Consider the following 20,157-nt stretch of genomic DNA (forward strand, 5'->3'; position numbering starts at 1 on the left):
AGTTGATGGTTAAGTTTGAACCCATTCTAAAAGCACTAAATTTTTACTCCCCACCATGTTTTATTTAAGTATATGTTGTCATACTTTACATCCTTTTATTTTGTGAATTCCTTGGCTGATTTTTTAAAAAACATTGATTTTAATACTTTGTGCATTAAGCTCCATACTGGTTTTATAAGTGATTAATCTACTTTTATTATGTTTGCGTTTATCTGAAATTTTTTCCTTTCCTAATTTTCTTCCAATTATGGCTTTTTCTTTCCACTCAAAGAATTCTCTTTGCTATTTCTCGTAAGGCTGATTTAGTGGTGGTGTAATGGCCTTGTGAAGAAGAGGTCCTGGAGTGCCCTATAGTGCGATGTCCCCTGTTCATCAGAATCTGGTGTTTCAGGGCTGTTCCTTGTGTGTGTTACATGCACCCTACTATTGTGGTTGAGCAGCATTTGCTTTCAGCCCAGTCAGCTGCAATGGCCCACTTTGCCTGTGTGGGTAAGATCTGGTCCCTGTGCTGGTAAGGGGCCGGTGTAAGGCTGCCTTGGGATTGTAGTTGGGTCAGACCAGATGCCTGCCCTCAGCCCGTTTGCTAGAACTTTGGTCACACAGAACCTCTGGGCATTTTCCCTGTATTGTCTCTTGTGAGGCTTCCATTGGTGGATGGCACCTGCAGTCAGGTCAGATGGCTGCTCTTAGCCCACTGCTGGGGCTGCAAACTGGTGTGTGTGATTGTCTTCCTCCTCTCTCCAGGGCAGGAGTCACTTTGGAGTGATGCTGGTTACAGTTAAGTCCGCTTCCAGAATGAGATGCATCAGGCACTGCTTCAGAGGGACTCCTGCTGAGTGGGGCTGCTAGGATTGGGCAGGGCCCCAGGGGCAGGACATGCTGTTAGCAAGCTATGCTGAGAGTGTTCACACTGGCTAGCCAGCTGTGTGGCTATCTAGGCTGGTGGGCTGGGGAGAGAAATGCTGCCCACCAGCTCTTTTTGGTGAAGTCTCTTCAAGATCCCTTCCCCTCCAGTGCACATTCTGAGATTAGTAAATAAATCTTCCGTAGCCAGGTGCTTTCAAAACTGCTGCTTCTAAACTGTATCTCAGCACAGTTATGCTGGCTTTTTAAGGGTGGGGAGTCTGTTTCCTATTGCCCTCTGGATCTCCCAGAATGGAGTCCACTGATTTTTAAATTTTCCTGTGTTAAACCCCATTGATGATAAAAACTTGTGAAGTTAAGCCTCTCTGTTTTTCATGTTATGGGGACTTCTCTCCCCCTTACAGACCCCCCGTGTCTGGGGTGCCTAGTGTGAGGTCTGTTCCTCTCCCTCCTCTGTGCTTGTGATGGCCCTCCTGTTTGTGGTTCGTCTCACCAGGAGTTTGGTTCCTGACCAGGTATGTCCCTTCTACCACGTTCAGTGTGGCCTTCTGTGATTAGCTGTGGGGACTCTGTTCTGCCGTCTTCAGGCTTTCTGGATTAGTCGCACTGATGGGATGGTTACCTAGGTGTACTGTGGGAAGAGGTGAGCTGAGGGTTTTCCTACTCCACTATCTTCCTAGACTCCTCTATTTTTAAGTTTTTGGCGAGCCTTCATACTGTTTTCCATGGTGACTGTACCAATTTGTTTTTACCAACAGTGCACAAAGGTTTTCTTCACATCCTTGCTAACAATTGTGATTTGTCTTTTTGATACTGGCCATTCTAACAGGTGTGAGGTGATACTGTGGTTTTGATTTGCATTTCCCTGACTAGTGATGTTAGTATATTTTCATGTACCTGTTGACCATCTATATGGCATCTTCAGAAAAACGTCTGTTCAGATCCTTTGCCCCTTTTTTTGGTTAGATTTTTTTCTTTGCTATTAAGCTATAGGAGTTCTTCATATATTTTGGATAGTAACCCCTTGTCAGATACATAATTTGTAAAAATCTTCTCCCATTTAGGAGGTTTCCTTTTAATTTCGTTGATGGTTTCCTGAAGCTACCACTTTAAGGCCTAGAGTTACTGCTGCCATGTTTCATTGACCAAAATAGTCACGAGCTCATCTTGATTCAAGCGGGGGATGAACACTTTGCTCTACCTCTCAAGAGGAATGTTAAAGCATTGGTGATCATTTTTAATTTGCTGTAGAAATTGATTATAGAAAGTATAAAATATACATAGATACAAATATGGACAGTGTGAATAGGTATGTACATAAATACAAGTATGAAAACCCAGAGGTTAGGGACCAACTCAGAGTAGGGGGTTTTTAGACATTTAAGAAGCATTCAAACATGGTGCTGTGGAAGAGTCTGCCAAGTTTGGAAAATAAGAAATCAGATGTGTTAGAGTGAAGGAGGGGTTGGATTCACAGGTGGATTTGGTGACCAATAAAATATGTAGCAAAAACAACTCGTGGTATATTTGGAGTCTGTTTTATCATAACTTCTGTTTCCTCCAATTTTGGCTTGCTCTTGGTGTCTTGTGGCTCTTCATGGTCCTTGATCTACCTTGGGACTTCTCTATTGTCTTTATTATTTCCCATTACAAACTGCTTGATTTCTCTGTATTTCACAACTCAAATTCCTCAGATTACAAATCTGATTAGCTTAGCTTTTCCTGGTTTTGGCAGTGGTTTGTACTAGGTCACTTCTTTGATCATCTACTGGGTACTGGATTCAGAATTTGTTGACTATGAATTTGTTACTGGTTCAGGAGCTCAACTTCAGTACAATAGACTAGGACTGAGGGTTGGGGAAGAAGAACAATGGCTTTATTTTCTGATACTGTGAGTGGGGCAGTTTCCTTTCAAAGGGCTAAGAATTTAGTACTCCTTATGATTACACATTAGAGTGGAGCTCAGTTTGTCCACCTTCCTCACCCCCATCATATCCAATGTCCATCATCTGTGGGACCATGACTGTTGACATGGAAGGTACATTCGAAGGGTAGCGGAGAGTAAGAATGAAGATATGGGGAAGAATTCCACAAAGTTTTGGTCCCATGGTCCAGGGCCATGGACTTGGATATGAGGGGAGATGAGGTCATGGTCAACAGAGAAAGAAGAGACTAGAGGAAAGACCTGGAATAGTTTTAGTGGGAGAGAATGACTAGGAAGAAGGATATGGTCTGAGATTAGGAGTCAGTGCTAGCACAATTCTAGATGAAGAAAATCCAAGATTTGGCTATGGAAGGGCATCCCGAAAGTGGGAAGAAAGTGAAATCTTAGAGGAGGTCAAGGAATCTTCAGTTGGGTTGAGTTCTCCACGTGGATGGTGTGGGTTGAGGAGATTGAACCATCCATGCTGCTGATGAAGTTGTCCGCATGATAGCAGATTTGGGGCCAAGCTCCAAAGCTTCCCTTAAATGCAATGGAACAACCAGGCTACAACAGCAATGAGATAGATAAAGGGCAGGATTGATTGGAAATGGGGGCCTGGGAGGAGGGGATTTTTATTGAATTGGAAGAGTAATGATCTGAGAGTAGGCAAAGCAGTACAAAGTGAATAATAATTCTTTACACCTACTACAATCCTACAGCCCTGCAAACAAAGTGCAAATATACCCTGATATAAGGAGTAGAGCTGCCAGAAGAGCATCCTTCCCTTGAGGACAGGACTGTGGAGAAAGTGGTCTTGGTCAGGAATAGCTAGATGAAGGCAGTTTGGGAACTATTCAGGAAATGGAATGACAGTGAAGGAGTGGTTGGCTAAAAAATACAGACTCCAATCTGCTCTCAAGAAAAGATTAGGATCTGGGCAAGTGAGTGAGGTTCTGATCTGCAGGGGGATGAGGGGTAGAGTGAGGGAGACTGGGAATAAGTGACAGGATGACCCAGGTCATTACTGTTCTTATCCTAAGGATGATGGATGTAGGATAAGAGGGTAAACAGGGCCTACCTTCTCACTTGGCCCCTGAGTCCCTCTCCCAGGAGGTAGAACCCATGGTTAGGATAGAAGTGAGAGCAGAGAATAACAAAGGGTTGCTCTCTGGGAGCTTAGCAAAGCCTCCAGGGAGAGTACAGGGCTGACATATCTTTCTCAGAATCAGATGGGAGAGTGAGTATAAATGAAGTTCTTCCCTTTTTCTCAAAGTCATCTCAACTTATCATGAGAATGATGCTGTGAAAAGGACATCTTGGAAAACCCCAAACAATATTTTTTAGAAGATAAAGTAAATCCAATTTGTTGAGACATTTCTGTGTGCTTGGAGATAAGTCACATTATTGTATTTTATCAGCAGATAGGTGGGCAGTTTAACAGTGTAATCCTGGCAGCAAAAGGGAAAGAGTTCCTAATATCTATGAAGAATCCATTTTATGCAGGTTTCTGGACAGTGTAAATCTGGTCTGCGCAGAGAAGCACAAAGCAATTATGTAAACTGGGACAGCTTGAGGGGGAATGTCTGCAGAGCATGAGAGGGAGGCGTGATGGTGGGAAAGGTGGTTAGGGCAGTGGTAGGCATGGGGGCGGATTTCTGCTTCGGGGAGGCACTAGAAGTGCTGCTGTGCAGAGGGACACAAAGCTGTGAAGGTCAACGTGATGCTGTTGCTGCTTGGAGTGTCCATTTATCATAACATAGTGGTCAATGTAGTAATCAAGAGTGCAGGCTCTGTGGCTACCTTGCCTGGTTCCCATCCTGTACCTACCACTTAACCTCGGGTCATGTCATTTGTAAAACAGGGCTGCTAATTTTATTTACTTTGCATGATTGTTGTGAAGATAAGATAATGTATGAACAGTGCTTGGAGCAGTTTCTGAGATATAGCACATGTCTAAGCTACTAATACGATGATCTACATCTTGTGTGTGTACAGGGCCCCTTATAGTAAGGTCTTACTCTGCTTCCTCTAATGAGACAGAATGAAGTCCATGGATTTCTCCCATCACCAAGTCACAACCACGCAGACCACAACACGCCCATGGAGAAGATACTGAATTCCTAAATGGAGAACGTGGGTCATTAAAATAGCTCTGGGGTTGCCTGGGTCTTCACTTCTCCTCAAGATATGGAGGCTTGATGGTATTATAAGCAATATTACCAGTGTGTAAAGTCCCAACTGGGATTCATATAACCGAATTACAGCTTTAGCTCTGCTGTAGCCGAGCTGGGTGCCCTTGGCCTAATTATGAGCACAGTGGATGGAAAGCATGTGGACTGGCGTGAGAGGTACACGAAGCCTCTGCCTGGGGTCAGGCACCTTTGATAGGGCCACAGTTTCTGATTCTACCCTTCCAAAGATTTCTATAATTGTGTGCCTTTGTCGTCTTCACTAGACTATAAGCTCCTCAAATAAGAATATTTATTATTCAGCATTTATTCTGTCCCAGTTGTCTCTTTCATTCTAGTATTTTTTTTTAGATCCCACAGTATCTGGCTCATGGTTGGCACTTCATAAATGTTCAATAGATGACTAGATACAGGAATAGGTAACTTTGTTGCAATCAGATACTTAGCCTAGGGACTTTGAACAAATTTCTTGGTCTTTCTGGGTCTTCCCCATAACAAGATATCATTTAACTGAAATGTTCTACTTCACCAGCTTAAGGGTACAACATAGGTTATGATGCATGATTATTGCCAGATCTACATCTCTTGCTCCACATTTATATAATGAACTGTCTATTCAAGCATTTCTGGTTAGATGTGCAGTAGGCAACGAAAGACTTGTGTTTGACATCCTCGTGGCTGCCTTTTGCCAAACCTTCTCCCAGGCTTCTCCATCTCTGAACATGGAACCACCATCCACCTACTTAAAACAAGAATGTAGGGATCACCATGGACTCTTCCATACCCCTTCTACCTGACATTCAATCCATTGTAATCCATTTAAGTTCTTTCTCCATCTGATTCCTTCTCACCCTCTCCACTGCCTCAACCCTGTCCCCACGCTTCCCTCATCGATGTGTGGACTACTGCACTGGTCTCCTGAATAATCTTGGGCTTTCAGTCTTTCACATAATCTCCTTTTTGGTCTTCTGGATCCCAATCACTCCACACTCCTCCTAGGAAAATGATGGGTGGGTTTGATGGGGTGAGGAACTATTCAGCTGAAAGATGATGGGAAAGAAAAGGCAGGGTGTGTGTGTTTGGGGAGCTCAGGGTGCTGGGAGGCAAGAAAGTTGAAGAGAAGAAAAGCTCTATTATAGGAGGAATCCACAAGTGGGGGTAGGTGGTCCTTAGAAATGGGGCAACCACATGGGTAGAAGAAAGCAGAAGCCCCTGAGGAGAGCTCAGCCTGGGAAGTGTCCATCATGATGTACTTCAAATGGGCTGAGAAGGATGCTCTGCTAAAACTACCCTATTCTTCAGCCTCCAGACATTTCACTGAGCAATGAGCATTAAACATTTTCTGGATGGAGGCTCCACCATCCCATTCTTTTGATGGATGTTAAGGGAATGGTAATTGGTTTGTAATAAAAACATTGAACCTCAAAAGGGAATGGAATCTAGGTCTGGACTTTTTCTCTCTCAGGATGCTCTGTGTTCCTGGGCATGTTTACCTGCTGTCTTGCCAGCAAACCCTGAATTCTGGATGTGGAAGTGGGGTGGACTTATTGAACCTAAACCTTGAACTTGTTGGGCAATCCCTGCCTCTATCACAGGGGGATCTAACACAGGGCTGCCCAAGGACAGGCCTCTGGTGAACACCTGTAGAGGCTAAAAGAGCATCCTACATTCCTGGATATTTGAACACCCATCAGTGATCTGCTTTGAGGTCTTGAAGCACGGCATGGTCTTTATGTGCAGTCCGATTGCTACGAGATGGTCAGTACTGAATTTCTACAGCTTCCCATTGTGCTATGGTACACACGGATTCCAAAAATCCTTCCAGTTGAAGCAGACCTGTCAGCCCTGATCCTCTTACACCGGAAGTGTAAAATACAAGGATGAACCAAATGGGATTCCCTGGCTGTAGACCTCAGCTTAATGGGGGTAAGACTCTGGCCAAACAAGAACCTCCAGTTTTCAGAGTAGATTTAATTGAGAACTGTGGTTTATTTTGCTCTCTGGGCAAAACTGGCAGCCGTACAAATAAAAAATGTGAAAAGCTGTAGCTGCAGGCTTAGGGGAACACCAGTACGATGGAGAGAGATTGTTTTTATAAAACCACAGGGTTGAGCTCTTCTTCCCTTGTATGATCTTTCATTTCTCGGTCTTCCTTGGCTGGAGCACTGGGGCCAATGATATTTGTAAAGCCATCTGTACAGAACCAGGAGGCCAGGAGAATACCCTCTCCCGCCCTCCTTTCTTGGTATTGTTTCAAGCTCTAAGTCAATCTACAAAATTTGTCTAGAGCCGTAAGAAAGGAAATCCTTTATCCTTTCTCCTTTGGGTGACCACTGTATCCACACTCTCTTCCCCTTGGCCTCCTGTCAGAACCTGAGAGCTAGAAGTGTAATATCGTTTTAATTTATGCTTCAGGAACTTGGGCTAGGCCATGCTGCTTAGGGGAAAAGCTTAAACATTTGAGAATAATCTTAGACATTAGGTAAAAAGACTTGCCGGAATTTTATGCTTAGAGTTGTAACTCTGTGTGTCCAAGGACTATAGTTTTCTAGATTTTCTAGCAAATAGAATTGCTGGGATGCTTGAATCTCAGAATTGGTAGTGATTTGGAGGTCATCTCATCTGAGTTTGTAGAAAAAAATACATCAATTGTAGAAAATTTTCTCCCTTTTGCAAATTGATATCACTTGTCCATTTTTATACTTCACAAAACAAAAATCTACGCTAAGACCATTCTTCTTAGTTTGTTCTTTGCCAGAAACTCAATACGGTGATAGATACAGGTAGTGAGGGAACTCTGCCCTCTCCCTAGGAGGCATACAATGCCAGGGAAATGTGCTGGATCTATCATGACCCCACTGTGTTGTATTTTTTATGCTCATCAGTTTTTCTGCAGCACTCAGCCCCAAAGGCCATTAGGGACTCCGGGAGTGGAAGCTGAACCATGACCGTCCACTTACAGAGAAGGGAGAACGCTTTGATATTCATGTGCTGTGGCCCTTCCTCCTGACAGAGCCCGCTCACTGACAGCCGTTCCCAGCAGGGCTCAGGATGTTTAGACACTGCATGCTTTTATTCTGTAAACAGGCAAGGGGCGTGAGCAAACTGCTTGCCCAGATCTGAATCAAGCCTCCTCCTCAGATCCTAGACCCTGCTCTGCCTGTGACCTAATTACCCCTTCCTTTCTGACACACAGCAGGCCAGCATCCTAGGAAGCCAAGCTGAGATCCGCAGAGGGGAGGCTGTGGGATGTGGGGAGTTGATCAGGCCCTCCACTCCTCCTCCTCTCCCTCTTCGCTCTTTGCTCTTTTAGTGGTACGTTTGAAAAGGCAGTGCAGTGAGAAAATGCTGGAGCCAGACATCTTTAAAACATGCCCTTTGTAAATCATCCCCATCTGTAGGCACAATGCAGGGAGGACATCAGACGGAAGTGGCCGCTTGCTCTGAGAGACTGGTCCCAGGGCGCTGTAGGCAAAAGAGGAAAGAGGCCCTTGCATGTGTTGGCAAGGGCAGACAAATGGCTGTTGAATTTGTTGAGATGTGGGGCTGATCCCAGCAGCTGTTCAGGCCCTCAGAGGGCTGTTCAGAATGGGCTGAACCTCCAATCAAGCTGTTCTCCTGCTCCTGCTGCTGGCTTTTTATAACCTGCCTGCCTGCTTGCCTTACATTTCGATGGCATTTTAACAATTATGAAGACCTTTTATATGCATTACTGCATTTCATGATCATGGAAACCCATGAGAAGGATGTATTATTAACAACTGTTTTATAGGCCAAAAAGAGGAAGCCTCTGGATAAATGCCATGCCCAGAAGGAAGTGGCAGAAAGCCCCACTGCCTATGATCTGGCCTCGTCTTGTGCGCATGCATCAGAACTGCCTGGAAGGCTTATTAAAGCACCGATTGCTGGTAGCCCCCTTCAGACCTTCTGAGGTCTGGGATGGGCCTGAGGATTTGCATTTCCGGGGAGTTCCCAGGTCCTACTGATACTAGTCCAAGCACCACACTGGGAGAACTGTTGGTATCCAGAAAATCACCTTTCCATAGCGTAAAACCATTGTTAGCTCATTTTGAAGACTTCTTTCCATGTTCGCGAAGTAGTTGAGCGTCCGTGTGTGTTGGGCAAAGGTGTGGGGGTATGGAAGTCAGAAAGTACCTGTGGAGCGACTGCTGTTCACAGGTGCCTCCTGTCTTCACACTTCACCTGCTCTTTCCTCTCCTACTTAGTAACTTCCAGAGGGTTCTTTTCCACAGAAACCATCCCAGTTGTCATACTTTGGGTTCCCCCAGAGGTCCACTCTGAGACACAGTGATAGTTATATTTAGTTGATTTGGGAGTTCTAAAAATACAGATAGAAGGCAAGGTCTTTTCACTCCTGGAACAAAGCCTATTTCATTACGTTAGCATATGTGCATAAATTAATGTGTGGGATGTTTTCGAATAAACCTACAAAGGCATACGTGCATGCACTTATATTTTCTCCTAGCTGCCGAAAATAGTTAAAAAGCCTATGTATTATTAATTTTGCAGCTTAGGAAAGGAACACCTTCCAAACCCTGTGAAAAGAAAGTATATCCTATTTCTGTGTGTGTGAGGGTGCGGAGAGCCAGGGGAGTCCAGCTTGGGATGGTGGAATACTAGGACATGTGGGCTGGAAGGGCAAGCCCCCCGCTTCCTCCCCTCGGTGATGTCTGAGTTCCTAGGCCTGCGATATGCTCTGGGGAGGCAGAGATGAACACCACAGTCTGTCCATATGGTGATGGAGCTCACACACTGGGAGGGGAGGCAGATTCACAGGCAGACGAGGTGAGATGATTTTACACTAAGAATTTCTGACCCTGGTCATTCCTTCTCTCCTTTGGGCCTCTCTCCCATATAAGCAGCTCAGCTGGTCTGTGCTCATCCACTTATGGAAGGGAGGGGGCAAGAGAAAAAAGAGGAGTCCTTCTTTGGCTTCGGGCTTTAAAATTTTCATCCTTTGTGGGGAACAGAAAGGACTCATGGTCTAGAAAAAATACTGGGGAAACAAAACCTCTCCACCTCCCTGCCCCTCACCCTCCTTTTTTTTTTTTTTTTTTAGAAAAGCAAGGAACACTTTGGCTTAGAGGAGAGAGCCTGAATTGGAGGAGGAGTAACACTGTAGTTGCTGATCCTAGAGAGTTTTAGTGGATATAGTTCTGGACTCTGAAGAAATGGCCTTGCACCGGGGGCTTTAGCAGGGGGATGATTTCCTTGTGTGTTAAATGGGAGGGAAGTAGTAGGGAGGGGCTCTGAGACTGGGTCAACTCACATGGACCAAAAATCTAGGACTAGGCAGGGTGATGGATAGCTCAACCCCACATGGATAATTTTGAGGACATGAGATTCCACCCCTGTTGCTGCTTTGGCACTATGCAAGTCCCCTGGAAATTATGCCATCTGAAGCTGGAGTGGAGTACGCACAAAGTGGTAGAGAATTTACATTCACTTGACATCTGAGTCTGTGGATTGAGAATGAAGCCTAGTATACAGGTTAGTTACATAATGGAGCATGAGGGCCCTCCCCTGGTACAGCGGGAACCCAGATGAAACAGTGACACATCCTCAGAGGAGGTCACCTTTCTGGAGGAGATATGGCATGAGGTAAGTGCAGATTTAGTGATACTTGCATTTTTTTTTTCCCCCCAAACGTGATCTTGCCCAGTGCAATTAAGCTAATCACAATGTTTTCCAGGACCATAAGCCTGTGTTTAGTGAGATATTGTTAGAGCTTCATTTCCTATGCAGTAGCATTCTCTAACACTTCTATGTGTCTATGAAGCCAAGATCAATTCCTTCTACTCAAAAACTTAGTCGGCAGGCCCAGCCCACATTCACCCTTCCCTTCCCCCTGGCTGTTTGGAAAAGTTGTCAGTTCTCAGCATTCTAATGCTTTAGATCACACATTATGCAGCCTTGTTCTTGGATTCATTTGAGTAATCCACGTCTTTCTGGATTGATCATAGCTCTGTGGAGGTTTCACTAAGTTGATGTTGCCTCTCTTTTAGGTTCCTCTAATGCTTAGTAAGAACTTGGGCGTGTTGAAGCTGCTCTAAGTGCCACGCAGACGTTACTGTAACCCTGTGCAGTGCAGTATTCTCCCCCTTTAACAGATGAACACACTGAGGGGGAGTCAAGAACCCACAGGAGGAGGATCATCAGAGCAGGGACAATGGAAAAAAAGGAAAAGACAGGTGTGGTTCTAATCACAAAAGTGATTTGCCTGGTTTCACTTAGTTAAGTTTCTTAATTTAAATTTTGAATAAATTTTAAATTCTTTGTTTTTAAATTTATTCTTTAAATCATGCTTTAAGTTAGCATGAGAACCTCAGTGTAGGTTGGCTATCTTTTCTGTATGGGTTGTTCTGAAGTTAATGATCTAGTAACCATTTGATGGTTGACCCTGTCCTTCCTTAGTCACTTTGTACAAGGTCCCAGCAGATGGTATAACTGGCAAGCAGGTTCAGGTATGCTCCATTCTTGCAGTGAATTTTCTCATGTTCCTATGGAAGGCTGGAGAAGCACTCCCTCACTGAGAGGCTCTTGCTGGTCTGTATTCCCATCTGCATAGGCACATGCTACTCAAACAGGCCCTCCTCTGATCGATCTCTGTGCTGCTGTGTTAAATCACCTTCTGTTCACCCCATTGGTGATCTACCCTGGGGTAATAGGGATGGCCAAACACATGACATTTGATGCTGGACAGTTGAGATTGAGAGCAGTGTACTCCTATCACACATACTCAAGGCCCAGGGTAGGAAGGCACTGCACTGCACAGGGCCACAGACATGTTGAACTTGGGAACAGAATGAACAACCATATATGGGCTCGTGTGGAAGACAGGCTTGGTTGTATCAAGAGGATATGGTGGCCCCAGGTTCATGGTGGGAGGGGTGGCGGATGCAGTGGTGGGATGTGGTTGGTTGGTTTGAGTAATTCCATGAGCTGTCAGGGAAAGAAAACCTACAGGGATAAGCGGGAACTTTACCTGTCCCTTTTGATAAGGAGAGTTGTTTGGCTAGGGAACCTTCTCTGTGGGAGTGGAGGGGAAGGGGATTTGTGGTTAGGTCATTGAGGATCTGTTAGTTTTACTATATATCAAGATGGCACTTAATATTGAACCTCACTGATAGGCCTTAACTACCTGCTATGGGATGTGCAGGTGAAGGCTCTTACCTTAGCCTATTTTTATCATATCAAACACAATCTTTGACCTCATGGCTGTCAGCTCTAGGGTATGGATATTCTGAACACGAAGTGCCAGCTCTTCAGGGATGCCTGGGTGGCTCAGTCGGTTAAGCGGTTGCCTTCGGCTTGGGTCATGATCCCAGGGTCCTAGGATCGAGTCCCACATCGGGCTCCTTGCTCGGCGGGGAGCCTACTTTTCCTTCTGCCTGCCACTACCCCTGCTTATACTCTCACTCTCTCTAGCAAATAAATAAAATCTTAAAAAAAAAAAAAAAAAAAAAAAAGAATGCCGGCTCTTCAGATTCTTGCCTGAGCCTTACTTTAGAATAGATTTTCAGTTTCTTTCAAACTGAAAGAGATTACTGAAACTTGGAAGGGGGATATCTGAGGGATGTGTTTATTATTCAACCCTCAAACCTCCCCAGGATTCATACTGTATTCCTTAAAGTAGACCACTAGGGAACTCCAGGTCTTCTTTGATCAGATTACCCTGAGTAGTTAAGGCTGTTTCAGTTCCATGGAGAAGATGTGCTTTAAGGGAAAAAAAAAAAGGGGCGGGGTTATTAAAAGCATATAGATTGGTCTCAGCACAGGGCCAGAAGGCAGCTGACCCTTGAGAATGAATGGAACTAGAAGCTGGCTGCCCACAGCCTTTCCAGATGTCACCCACCTTCCTTTCTCAAGGCCCCCTCATTTTTCTTTACAGAGTCCTTATACATCTCTAGGCCACACGGTAGAAACCATGATTAACCCACAGAAAAGCACCTGAATTTTCGTCTCTTTTCAGTAGATTAGACCAGACTGAAATCTCTCAATTCCAAATGGGAATCTCATGGAAAAAGGAGTCTGATTTATTTATCTTGGGTCACTCAGGGACCAACAACACTATAGAACCAAGGGTTCTGGATCACCTTCGATAAAATGGAGCCAGGATCCTTGACCATGTCCATGTGAATTGAGAGGGTGATGGAGGATAGTTCTTATAGGAAGGATTGTGTTGACAACTTCACTGCTCTGTTCTTCCTGTAAAATTGCTTTTATAGAACAGAGCCTTATTGTCATGACATTGGTGGTCACCATTGCCATATATTGTGTAGCTCTTCTCTAGGGTGGTAAAATTTCTGTTGAGGATATCATTCATTGTATTGTTCTACAATCCACACAGAGTCAGATACACATGGGTTTGACTTCTGTCTTGGAACTAGCTTGAATTAGGCAAGTTACTTAACCTCTATCAACTATGGCTCCTCATTATTATAATAGGGATAATACACCAGATTGTTGTAAGAATTAACATACTGTTTGCAAAGTACTTGCACTTAGAGTAGGAGACACTCAATGAACAGTAGCTATTATTTAATGCTAATCATTATTTCATGCAGCACACTCAGACCAACATTGACAAAAGCTGTTCAAATAAATTGATGCTTTCCTTGTCACTGATGTCGACAAGATTACAAGCCAATAGGTATTCTGATAGGCATGACCCTTGCCACAGAAAAATGTAAAATGTATAATTATGTTTTCATACTAACAAGGATTGAGAGGTAGTAATCTTGAATTTTCCCCCGTGTGTGTGTGTGTGTGTGTGGAGTGGGGAGCGGGGGACATCCACTAACCTCTACCTAGCTTTCGTTGGTGGGAAGATCAGATAATGACCCTTGAGTCTGTGAGTTAGATGTGAAGCTGGGGCGAACTGAAGGCTGTCATTACTGTCAAATAAGTGCAACTGGGAGAGGTGAACCATTTGGAGTTGGTGTGTGCTTTTTGTTCAAATACAACTTGAGGATATAGGGCTAGAACAAACAAAACATTATGTTGGAATATGAGATTCAACACAGTGTTGAAAGAGAACAAGAGGAATAAAGGGGATTATTTTATAATTTACTAAGATGGAGGTCTTCGTTCCCAGCATTTCTTTAACCATAAAGACTATTCCCTTTTAAGAATACCCATGGAATATAGATTTTTTTCCTTATTTTTTAATCCATCACATGCAAGCCTTTAACCTGCCTGCTGGGAAGGCTTCCATTTTTACTGAGCGGTAGAGTTCCCTAACCAGAATTTTAAAATGCCTTATTTTTCCTAATCTCTAAGTATTTGGCTATTGTCTTCTAACTTGAATGAAGTCTTACTATATACTTCTTTGAAGGTAAGCTGTTTCAACTTCTTTTCTCTTTGGAAATAGGCAGAATCTAAATGAATGCAATAATGTTAAAAAGTTAAAAACTAAAGCTGATGTAACAGAATCAACTCTGTGTGCATATATACACCTTTATAGTCCCCAAGTTACTATGACGTTAAATTTAAAGGGGTAACCACACTTTACTATCTGTGCTCTTCATTTTGCAATGAAACACAGGAAAGGGGCAGGCTAATAAATTACCCCTCTTAAGAATGTCCGTGACACCTTGGGAAGCTAAAATGGAGGCTGGGACCATAGTGCAGTAATGTGGCCCTAAGTTCCAGAATAAAACCACACCTGGAACCACAAGGAGGTGATCTCATGTCTCTTATCTTGCTCAGTCATTCCAGACTCCTGTCTTCGGTCCTTTTGTTCTAACCACACCACACCCTTTGCTGGTGGAATACTTGGGTGTGACATCTACTTGGAGAGAAGTTTTAATGGGACATTCACTTTCATAGCTTCTTGTCCTTGCTCTTGTGATTTCCTTTCCTGAAATCCCATTTCTACCTTCTACACCTGGGGAAAAATCCTTCCCAGTGCAAGGATATGGAGAACACTTTACTGTCTTAGAAGCAGAATGATACCTCTTTCCTCAGCCCTGGGTTTTGTTGGGTAAACATTTTGATTAGTAGCCTGGGGTGGGAGGAGATTGTCTAAGGTCTTTCTTGAATAACACGATATGACTCCCTGAAGTGTTTTCTCAAGAAGCTCTTTGCAGACCTTTGGACTCTGGTTTTTGCTGAGTTGGACATGGAGGCTGAGGGTGGGAACCCCGGTGACTTGGGATGTTGAGATTGGAGGATATGTGGGGCAGTGGGGGGTGAAGTGAGGCTTCTGAGAGCTGGGGACTAACTCTATTGAGGGAAAGCAAGCTATCCTAGGGATCTAAAATTGTGTTTGTGCTTTATTGCGCAGCTTATTTTCTCAATCTCCCCAGCAAATTTCCAGTAGAAGTCCATGCTAATCACTAATGCAGGTGGAGGGGTCTGGGATAAAGCCCTTATAGGCTCAAGACTGATAACTGAGGTTCCCTATGGGAGGCTCACTATCTCTGAATTACATAAGGAGTCAAGACCTATCTTCTCATCCTGTCTCCTTCAGGCAGCCCCCATGATAGCCCTAGATAGAGTTGATGTCCTCCTGTGAATGTTGATAGTACTTTATTCATTGGGAAGAGCCCTAAAATCTGTGACCTGGGACTGTTAACTCGTGTGTCTGGCTCACTAGATTATGAATTACTTGAAGGCAGGATGCTGGCCTTTCTTGCTCCTGTATCCCCAGTATTGAGTAGTGCTAGGTGCCCAGGATGTGATAGAAATGGGTTGCCAGATACAGTTCTATGTATGGCACCTTCAGGTATGTTGGCTGCTGGTACTAACATAATACTAACATAGAGCATTAAAGGGAACCATTCTAGGCAGCTTTTAGGTTTTCCTGGCTGAGCCATCTCATGCAAGAATGCTATTGGCTAAGGCTTTCTGTAGTTTGACATTTTGCTTATGGGTTAATAAGAATACTCACTTTTCTCTCTAGCAGCTGGAAAGCTGCATTTTTCTTGATTGTTGACCTTGCCCCATTTGGGAACTTGGCATCCAATTAGGCCTGAGGATGTACAGGCCAAGGAGTGGGGTTATAACCAGGTCAGCCTTCCTCTTGAAATAGTTATGAAAGAGCACTCCCAAGCAAAATAAGTATGAAGGAGGTTTCAGGACACAATAGGAATAAACTAAGGAGAGAAATGAGTCTTTCGCTATCATTACAGAACAAAGAAGGGTGATACTGGGTGTTTGTTCGGTAGAATGGTACTTGTCACTTGATTGAAATATGAAAAGTTTGAGTGTGTGTGTGTGTGTGCGTGTGCAGGGGTGTTGGGTAGAGAGAGAGCAATCGATTGATCATGGACTTAGCCTTTCTGGTATCCTAAGTAAAATGCATATAATGCTTCCCCTTCTAGGGTGAGGTTTCAGAGGGTACTATAGGGCTCAAGCATGACCGGTAGCTCCCTCCATGGCTGATTCAAGGGTCCCCTGATCTCATAATTTCTCTACAACTGTAGAGTGCATGAAATTACCATGGGAAGGTGAAAGTGTAGTGCAGTGGTTAGAATCCTGGGCTGGAGCCAGCCAGAGAGATTGGTCATAGGATATCTGGATAAACAGTTGCCTTCAAGTTAAAAACCAAAGTTCTTCTCAATTAACTTTGATCATATTAGACATTTATGTCAAGTAGATACATTTTGGAATTTGACATCACGACTTTTAATAATCTATCTTCCAGGTTTACATCTCAATCCTGTGACTTTGTGTAAGTTACTTAGGTTCTGGGAACCCATTTCCCTACCTGCTACCCTGAGCTAAGGTGTAGGGCCTAGAAAATCCTCATTAGAGTGGTGGTGATGATGGTGGTAGTGGGATGGGCAGGATTATGTCAGACTGCTGTTTGTTCCCCGCTATCTTTATTTTGTCGTCTTAGGAACAGATTCCTGGTGGAGACCAGGGTGACCATGTGCCCTGCATAAACAACACATGCCAGGCTCCCTTGCAGTTAGATGTGAGTGTGTTAGGATTTCTGGCCACAACGTGAGCTGAAGTTTGTGCGTAGAAAATTTAAAAAGCCTCAAGAGGGACAGCCTATTTGTCCTCCCTTGCTTCCTCCTCCCTGGTGCCTGACATTCAGAGTTGATACAAGTGCTCTGCAGCTGTCTGGACCCTTGCCAGAATGGAAGCCATGATCTGGGGGCGATGGGGTAGAAACGGAAGCCATGATCTGGGGGCGATGGGGTAGAAACGGAAGCCATGATCTGGGGGCGATGGGGTAGAAACGGAAGCCATGATCTGGGGGCGATGGGGTAGAAACGGAAGCCATGATCTGGGGGTGATGGGGTAGAAAACCGAGAAAGCCTGGGTTCCTGAATCCCTACTGGAGCTCTTTATCAGAACTTTGAGATGAGAGAACTGTGTGTCTAAGTCATAGTTTTTAATTTTTGAGTTTTATGTGCAGTCAGCCTCAGTTCCAGTTGACAGTGATGGTAAAGATCATTCCTTTTTTTCCCCAAGTGACCTGTATTGATCTGGGGATTTCCCAAAGATTGCCCTCTTGGTCAGTTGATTTCCAGCTGGGCCAGTCAGCTGCAGCAAGGTCCAGAGGGAATTGGGTCCATGCTTGGATAAAGCAAAAGTGTGGCTCCAAAAGGGGAGTCCAGGAAAAAAATACCACCAACTCTGTATTTACCTGCTGTGTGTTATCTTGGACAAGTCCAATAGCAGCCCTGACGTCAGGCTTTTCCCTAATTCCTGCTGCGTCTCTTAAGTGAGATAATTATTACATAATATGGCTCAGAGTAATTACCCAAATCATGTTTCTTTGTACTGATTTGCTGAAATAGGTGTAGAGAGGACCTGTTCCTTGGCCATCAAAAGGAGGTGGAAATATTTTTTTTCTTACCTAGGTTTGCACGGTTTGACAAGTAAAAGGCTCGCAGTTTCTTTGCTGGGATTGCTTACCCACTTCCCACTCTGATCTCTCTATTCCTGTTTGTGGCGACTGACAGGCCTGGGCCTGCCAGGCTCTGGGAAGGTGGGAAGAAAGAGGGTGGACACCACGCTTCAACCTTCATTCCAGTGCACCCTGGCTTGTGTCAGCCCATAGCAGAGCTGATGGCTCTTCTCCATTGGGATGCTATGCTAAACACAATTACATGCTGCATTTGACAACAGCTGGTAATTTCTGTGCTGCTGGAATGGAGAAGGAGGAGGGTAATCGAGATGAATATCAATGTGTTCTGCAAAGATACCACATTTTCTTATCCCTTTCATGAATCAGGCTCTGGTTATGGAAAGGAGGATGTTCATTGGTCATTTGGTAGATTGACTTAAAACCAACTTGCCTTTAGAATGATGTGTAGGGGGAGATGCAGTGTCCCTGCCAAGGATGGTCTGGTGTTGGGAGGGTGTTCTGGGAAGGAGTGGGGGCAGAAGTCAGTATCAGATAGTCAACTTGGAAATGTTTGAAATCATGGACTTACTACTGATGAGACCTTGAACATTATTACACTTCTCTGAATCTTGGTTTTGTCTTCTGTAAGTGGAAGATGAAATCTTACCATTTACATCGACCTTGATGGAACTGGAGGGTATTATGCTGAGCGAAATAAGTCCATCAGAGAAAGACAATTATATGGTTTCACTCATGTGGAATATAAGATACAGAGCAGAGGATCATAGGGGAAGGGAGGGAAAACTTGAATGGGAAGAAATCAGGGAGATGAACCATGAGAGACTCTTAACTATAGTAAACTGAGGGTTGCTGGGTGGGGGGGATGGGGTAACTAGGTGACGGGCATTAAGGAGGGCACCTGATGTGATGAGCACTGGGTTGTTACACGCAACTGATGAATTACTGAACTTTACATCTGAAACTAGTGATGTATTATAAGTTGGCTAATTGAATTTCAATAAAAGGAACTGAAAAAGAAGGAAAAACACTATCTCATTGGGTTGTTCTGAGGGATAAAAGAGCTAAATTACATAGGGCACCTACCTGGGACAGTTGCTGGCCTGGAACAAAGTAGGTGGTCAGAAATTCCATTCCTCACTTACAATCAAAGGACCATACCTCATTCCTACAAATGTTTGTGAAAATAACTCTCTGCAAAGTCTTTTTTTTTTTTTTTTAAAGATTTTATTTATTTATTTGAGACAGAATGAGAGAGAGCACATGAGAGGGGGGAGGGTCAGAGGGAGAAGCAGGCTCCCTGCCGAGCTGGGGGCCCGATGCGGGACTCGATCCCGGGACTCCAGGATCATGACCTGAGCCGAAGGCAGTCGCTTAACCGACTGAGCCACCCAGGCGCCCCACTCTTTGCAAAGTCTTACCACTGGCAGAGGGGTGGGCTATCTTTACATTAAAGAAGGGTTGCTGCACCATTTGGTATCACCATAAACAAATTTGGTTTTGAGGAACAGGTGTAAGTGTGTATGTGTGTAAATTCAAACGTCTTACATTCTGTTTTTTAAACAGTAATTAAAAAATACCATTTCCATATTATCCCTTTATTTTTTAAGATTTTTTTCCCTTTTATGTTCAGTTAGCCACTGTATAGTACATCATTAGTTTTTGATGTAGTGTCCAATGATTCATTAGCTGTGTGTAACACACAGTGCTCATCACCACACGTGCCCTTCTTAATACACATCCCCCTGCTACCCCATCCTCCCACCCCCCATCCCCTCTGAAACCCTCAGTTTGTTTCCCAGGGTCCAGAGTGAGGGTTTTTAAATTTATTTTTAAGACGGAAGTAATGATCTCCTGAGGCCTCAGGCAGAGCTGGCCCCTGTTCCTGTTTGGGGCCTATGAATGGCCCGTGGGTGGCACATAAACAACAGCCCAGAAACAAATTCCTCTCTTTGGAGAAAGTCATCAAGAATAGGTGCCTCTCTCTTACTCTCCACTCTTTCCTCCCTCGCTTCCCAGGCCCCAGAGTCTTTTGCTGCTTTGTGCTGTTTGGTGTGGGTTTCCACTTCATCCTCCTTTCTCTCTCTCGTTTTCTTTGGCTCTCTGGTTGATCTCTCCCTGTAGTCTGAGGTCTAGGAATTTTCAGCTCTGCCCTGGTGAACCCCCAGCTTTCTCCAACCCCCAAGAGAGGTGAGGAGTTTGGGCAGATCGAACTCCACTGAAGACCCAGAAGACCCTTATTTCACTAAGTGCTGACGATCTCCCCTCTAAACCCCTGGCTCTGGGACCGCCTGTAGGAGGGAGAGGGTGAGAAGTAGCAGTAATTTGGCTTG

This window comes from Leptonychotes weddellii, chromosome 6 (assembly GCF_054177405.1).
Source record: "Leptonychotes weddellii isolate Sample4059 chromosome 6, ASM5417740v2, whole genome shotgun sequence".
NCBI lineage: Eukaryota > Metazoa > Chordata > Mammalia > Carnivora > Phocidae > Leptonychotes > Leptonychotes weddellii.